Genomic DNA, 7,323 nt, shown 5'->3' with positions numbered 1-7,323 from the left:
AAATCTTGCAATAATCTCCATTTACCAGATTTCTTTTTAATGACAAAAATGGGAGTATTATGGGGAGATATGGAAGGTTGTATATGTTCCTCTGCTAATTGTTGTTTGACCAGGTCATGGGTTACTTGTATCTTTTCTTTAGTCAGGGGCCACTGAGGAACCCATACTGGTCTTTCTGACTTTCAAGTAATTTTGATTGTCTCAGTGGCCCCTTCTGAAAATCCAATCCATGTCTATTTATTCCTTGATCTATTTGAATTGGTGCTGCTATACCTTGTTTTTGTTCTCCTAATCTTTTTTCTTTCCTAAAACCTTGTCTAGCCCTAGTAGTGGGCGCATTAGGATTGATGTTATTTGTTAATGTCAAACCTAATTGATCTAGAACATCTCGTCCCCGTAAATTTATAGGAAGATGATCCAATACATATGGCTCTATAGTTCCTTCACATCCTTCAGGATCCTTCCAATCTAATACCATTGCACTTCTATGGGGATTAGTTGCCACTCTGAGGCCTCGAAACGTTAGAGTGGCTTGTTGTAACGGCCAATGTTTTGGCCATTCTTGATGAGAGATGATGCTAAGGTCAGCACCTATGTCCAGTAGCCCATTAAATTCATGTCCTTGAATATTTAGTTTTAGCATTGTGTGAGAATCTAAATTTAAAGACAGCATAGCCCAATCCACACCTGTGGAGCCTAATCCCCTGGAATCTCTTTCTACAGTATGACTGGAAAATTTATCATGCAGGCTGGGTATTATTAATAACTGTGCTATTCTATCCTCTGGTGAAATTACTGATATACCTCTTGGAGAACTAGTTATAATTTTTATTTCACCTTCATAATCAGGATCAATTACCCCAGGACTTATCATAAGTTCTTTTAGTGTAGAAGAATTACGTCCCAATAATAAGCCTACTGTTCCTTGGGGAAGAGGTCCTTTTACTCCTGTGGGAATGATTTGAATTCCCATCTCTGGAGTTAGTACTGCTCTGGTGGAGGCACAGATGTCCAACTCTACGTTCCCTCTGGTTTGTCTGATGAGGGATTTAATGGATAATGTGTCCTGGGCACTACCCTGATGGTGTTGCTGGGTTCCTCCATTGCCCCATATATTTGTGGTTGTGGGCCCCGGAGCATTGGGCCCCCCGGTCCATTTTTTGGCAATGGAGCCTGATGCCTTTCTCCATGATATCGTGGGTAAACACTTGGTCCTTGTCCATTTTTTGATAACGGAGTACCCTCTATGGTAGTTTGAGAACGGCATTCATTAGCCCAATGTCTCCCTTTATGGCATCGTGGGCAAATACCCGGTATTCTATTCCTTTGATACCTAGTTTTGTTAAACCCTCCTCCTATGGGGCAACTCCTTTTAAAATGTCCTGTTTGTTCACAATTGTAGCATGTTTTTGGCCTGGCATCTAAAGCCTGTTGTACTGCAGCTGCCAAGACTTGCCCTTGTTCATTAATGTCTCTACATAATTTAATATATGTGTTTAAATCTTCATGTCTCCATGGTCTAATGACCTCTCTGCAGTAATGATTTGCTTGGTCATAAGCCAGTTGTTTTATTAATGGCATTGCTTGTTCTGTATCCCCAAAAATTCTGGCAGCTGTTTGAATAAGCCTATCTACAAATTCAGTGTAAGGTTCATTAGCTCCTTGTATTACCTTAGATAATTGACCTTGTAAATCTCCATGTCCTTGTAAAGTCTTCCATGCCCTAACTGTGTCTGCAGCAATTTGCGCATATGTAGCAGGATCATATTCAATTTGTTGCTGTTGACCCTCATAAGGTCCTTTTCCTAACAACATATCTAGATTTCTTTGAGAGTAACTGGCTGCATTTCGCCTAGCTGTCTCTGTGCAAAATTCCTCATTGGCAACCTTCCATAACAAATACTGTCCTCCATTTAGCACAGATTTACACATGTTAGCCCAATCTGCTGGTGTCATGTCCAAGTTGGTAATAGATTCGACCATGCTTACAGTGAAGGGTGCTTGTGGACCATAGGTTGTTACAGCCTCCTTTAATTGCTTCACTGTTTTGAAATCTAAAGCACGGTGAATTCGTTGCCCTCCTGCCTGCTCAAGTACAGGGCATGCTAATCTTTGAGGTCCTGCCTCAGGATTCCATCTATCAACTACTGGGGTTGAGGGCCACTCAGCTGTCTCTATAGATGGAGCTGTGGTTGAATTACGCCCTCTGGTGATAGAACGGAGTTAGTAGCAGCCTCCTGTTGTAGCTTCCCTCCTGATAGCTGTTTGTCCTCTAAGCTTTCTTCCTTTGAATTTTCTTCCTCTATCTGACTAGCCTGAGAGACCTTCTCTTTTGCTTGATCTAACATGTTTTCTACCATAGTCTGGACCTCTAACAATTTACTTAACACTCTTTCAGTTTGTTTTTCACTAATTTCTAATCTACTATAAAGATAACGCAACCCAATAAGATTACATAAAACAAAACCAAAACAGAATGAAACAAAAACGGAACAAAAAAATCGTTGTATCAATTTTCTCTTCCTCAGGGCCGAACAACTTCAAACCTTGAGCCAACCATTTTTCCCCGTTTGCCTGAGAAAGTTCTAGGGATAGGCAGCTTGAAACAAAAACAAAATAAATCAAAACAAGAAGACATTGTTTTTTGAAATGGTCACCCATTCTTTCACCTTCCCTCAGGGGCGAGCAATTTTACTTACCTCCGAGCTTCAGGCGTCCCCCGCATGGGCCACCAAATGCCAGTCTGGCTGGGCACAAAATCACGAGCCACTCAAGCAGGAACAAATTTTATTTCTGAAACTCCTGCCAATGCCACGCACACTCCCGGGAAATATGCCAGACCACACAAGCGGTGAACCACACACGCGGCGAACCACACACACGCAAGCCATCAACTGGCTTGGTGTCGTGGCATTTCTGTATCCTTCTCCCTTCTACTAGTGATGGTCTAAATTTGGGCACCAACAAAGGTGAGGCAAAGAACCTCACCCCCCACTGGTGCATAGGCCTATCCACAAGTATGGCTGTATGCTGGACTGGTAGTCAGTGACGGGTATGATCCAATTGCAGTGGTACCAACCTAAGACAGGAGGCTGACGCCTAGAGGTCAGCTCATCCGATGACGGGTAAGGACCATATGTTGTATTGGACAACCTAACAGGCACGGTCCCTAAGCCACATTGCTTGTTGCTTAATTAAACAGAAGGGAGGAGATGCTGAGAGCCATAGCCAAGTAGGAATGATGCATGGCATCTTTGTTTGAAAGGTGACGCCAGCAAGCCATGGAGATGATATGATTATGTTAAGATCTGCATTCAATTGGATATTAGACCCCTGCTGTCTGCCTTGGCCTGCTACTTTGGAGCTCTAGTGGGACTCCCGGAGAGTTCCCATTGGTTGGGGAAGTGCGGTAGGAGGGATTTCCGGAGGAGGGATTTTCCTGTTGGTGTAGTGTGGCCCAGGAGAACGCCGCATGTGTGGTTCGGCATATTTCCCGGGAGCTTGCGTGGCATTGGTGGGAGTTTCAGAAATAAAGTTTGTTCCTGCTTGAGTGGCTCGTGATTTTGTGCCCAGCCATACTGTGGCAACAGGGTATCCATACTACATTCTATCCACAATTTAGTTTCTTAGCAGCTATCTTATTTCAGATCCACTGCCATGGTATTGCTGTGCTTGTGTTCAAGTAACCCTTATACAGAGACCTAATTCTATGTCTGTCACAATGCCTACATCATTCACTCTTTAGGCCTTTTACCATGTAGGCATTTTATCATCTCAAAGCATCATAAAAAGGGTAAGTACAATACAGAAAGATATCTTGAGAGAGAGAAGATAACATTCATTTAACTTTTATTACAGTACATTGTTATAATTGGCCTATTTTATTATTGTTCTATTGTTTTTAATCTCTTTCTGTTCTTAATATATAATTTAAACTTTTAATAGATATCTATGGATAGGGAAAAACATGATATATATAGAATTTTATACTATCTGTGTCTTCAAGCATTCACTGGGCATCTTGCAATGTATTCCTTGAAAAACAAATGGGGACTTCTGTTTTCATCAGTTGAATGAACACGTGGACATGCTGCAGGAAGATGTAACATGAAAGGCAATGACCAATATCACAAATTAATATGATTTTAAGATTCAGCATTAATAAGGTCTGTATTGCGTACCTAAGAGAGCTGCCATAAAGAACTCGTTCAACATTGGGAATGAGAACATAATGGGCACAGCCTGTTCTGTATGATTCCTGTCCTTCTGTGTTCCTCTTCCCTCCCCCAGCCAACTCCCTGCCTGAAGAGGAAGAAAAAGCAACACAGAGCATCCAGAATTTTAAATGACTGGTAAGAAGTCTTCCTCTTCCTCATCTATACCTATGAAACTTTTGGAGGCCCAGTCTCTAGGACCACAAAATGCAAGACACATGACCTGAACTCAGAAATCAAATGGTTGGTCCTTCCACATATAGAGAACCCCACCTTTTACAGATATTCTGAATGTCTTAGAATTTTATATCTATGTGTCCCATCTGTCTTGTATAATCATTAGGAGTACCGAGTGAACGAATGTATGCCAGAGTGCTTCTTAGACTATAAAACTATAAACCATCAGTTGAGTAGCTTCAAGAATAATAAAATGTTAAATATACTGATTTTGCTGTTTTTTAGAACTATAAGTACTACTACTGGTTATCTGTTTTCATAATAAGAATAATGAACAACTTCTTTCTACTTTAAGAAGTATATTAAATTATACATAAGAATATGGTAAAAATGACCTAGGTCCAGAAATTATTTCCAAAATCAGCAAGTCATATTAAAGATCAAACTATACAGCACCTAAGTGGTGTGAGGATTCATTGACCTACTAATAATAACTTACTAGATTGCATCATAATAAAATTAATGTTTTCACTCACAGTTATATATTATTCTATAATTAAAAATGTTTTTATTATTCTATTGGTAAAATAATAATACATAGTCACAAAGCTCAAATGATATGCAAATATCAATAGCAAAAGAAAATGATTCATAAATATCTTCTCTTTTATATATTTCAAAAATATTCTAAAAATAAGCAAATATAGGGGCTCGGTTGTGGCTCAGAGGTAGAGCGCTTGCCTAGCATGTGTGAGGTACTGGGTTCAATCCTCAGCACCACATAAATATAAATAAAAAAAGGTATTGTGTCTATCTACAACTAAAAAAATTTTTAAAAAATATTATCAATTATGCAAATCAAAAATTATGCAAACCTTCATCACCCATGAGGATTTTTTAATATTTTAAAATCTCATACATGTATTTATTTCAAAAGGCTATTACTATTGCAAAAAAGTATACATTTTTTGTTTATGATACATTTTCATCTATCATTTATTAGCTCTTTCAGGGAAAATGGATTGCCAGTGTGTATCCAAGAAGACCAATCTTTCTAGTTGAGCAATAACAACCAAAATGTTCATCAAATATTTCCAGTGGCTTTATAGAGCAACGAAGAAATATAGCAATGGGAAATGACATCAGGACCCATAGTGTTTTTTAGATGTTAGATGAAAGGAGCTAAAATAAAAGCTTAGTGCATATTGTTACCTTTTAGATTATTAACAGATGCAGACAGTATACTGATTTTGACTTTACACAGCAGCAACTCATCTGCATTGCCATAAGGAAATAGTCAATGAAGTTACTAATTTTAGATGCCAGCCTGTCAGCAAGAATGAAGTGGAAATCCAGGAATGTTCCAAGAAAAGGTAGAAAGATGTTAGGAGCGGTGAGCAAACTTGCAGGCAGAATTTATATGAATTATCGGTAACCCTAGATTTCCAAATTCCTTTGAGGCACACACCATGCTAGCCTCAGGAAGGAGGCTCAGGCAAAGGCTATTTCTGTTCGATATTGCCATCTAGTGGACAATGATCCACCTATTCTTTGGTGCATTTGCTTCAAAGAGAGATGTGCCCTAGTTAACAAATGAACAGATGAATATTACCTAAGCTGACCTAACCTTTGAGTTTTAGTTTCCTTTGGACATTGAAATGTCTGCTTAGTGAAGTAAATGTGTTATCTTATCATCTTTGATCAGTCTTTAGGGAAAAAAGCAGCATATAAGCAGCATCTTCTTTTCTTTTCAAGAATTAAAAATGCATAAGGGTGTCTTAAGATTTCCACTGAGTTGCCATCAATAGTTACTTTTAAAAATTTATCTTCTTTCCTCCCTTTACATCTGTCTTTGCTACCCACCCCCCCACAAAGTCTTTACCTGTTCTTTTGTGTAACCTAAGGCAAAAGAGTAGTTTTAGAACTTGGCTTCAAGCTTCTTAGCTGCAAAAGCAGTATAGTGGATCCTGACATCAGTAAAGTGGTCTAAGACCAGCAATAAAAAAGAAAAGACAAAAAATGAAAATATCTATTTTAATTGTTTTGAGGGACTTCTAATCTGTTTTCTACTGCATGATTCCACTTATATATGATAACTGAAATAGTCAAACTCATAGAAGCAGAGAGAGGATGGTTGTTAGAGCCTGCAGGGAGGGGAAAATGGGGGAGATGTTCAATGAATATAAAGTTTCAGTTATGCAAAACAAGTATGTTCTACATGACATCATGCCTGTAGTTACCAACACTGTGTACACCAAAAGTTCTAAGAGGGTAGATCTCCTATTGTGGTCTTACCACGATTAAAAAAAAAAAAGATAAGAAAGATTATGAAACACAAAAAATAAAAAGGAAAGAAAGAAGAAGACTAGACAGAATCTAAAATGTCCCAGTACTTCTCATGAGTAGATATTGTTCTGTAAAACTTCTGTAACATAGATGTATATTTGTGGGTATTAGGGTGTAATGTAAAGGGATTTTCATTCTGTTGGTCAAGGTCAAAAAAGTTCAAAAGCCATGTTCTATTTTTCTAAAAAAAAATCAAACTAAAGCAAACTAAATACAATTTGTTATATTTCTAGTCAATTATTTATAAACATGTTTTTATAACTCTTTCTAAAAACTTGTTTAAGATAGGACAAGGTAGTAAACAGGATAGAGTTAAAGGTACATAAATGATTAATTATATACTGCTTGCCCAATCTATTCTTTCTATTTGATTTAAAGATATTGTATGAATGATCTGGAATCATCAGAATCTTCATAATGATGAGGCATAGCCTTTGGAGCAGGAAAAATTTAGTTTTTAATTTTGATCCAGAAACTTGCTAGCTGATCCTTGGTGTCCGCTATGGTTTAAATGTCCCTCCACAATTCATGTCAAAATTAATTACCATTGTAGCCATATTGAGAGATGGGACTTTTTTTTTTTTTT

General features: G+C 38.1%; 1 long non-coding RNA gene across 2 annotated transcripts in view; it reads left to right on the top strand.

The window, feature by feature from the left end:
* Positions 1-7,323, top strand: part of LOC107139634 — a 32,140-nt gene that overhangs the window by 19,923 nt on the left and 4,894 nt on the right. For both annotated transcript variants that reach the window (XR_007348891.1, XR_007348892.1), the window contains exon 2: positions 4,291-4,352. This is a non-coding gene — a long non-coding RNA (uncharacterized LOC107139634). The remainder of the gene's footprint in view (positions 1-4,290; positions 4,353-7,323) is intronic.

This window comes from Marmota marmota, unplaced genomic scaffold, assembly GCF_001458135.2.
Source record: "Marmota marmota marmota unplaced genomic scaffold, marMar, whole genome shotgun sequence".
Taxonomy (NCBI): Eukaryota; Metazoa; Chordata; class Mammalia; order Rodentia; family Sciuridae; genus Marmota; species Marmota marmota.
This window is presented reverse-complemented; position numbering and strand designations above follow the sequence as displayed.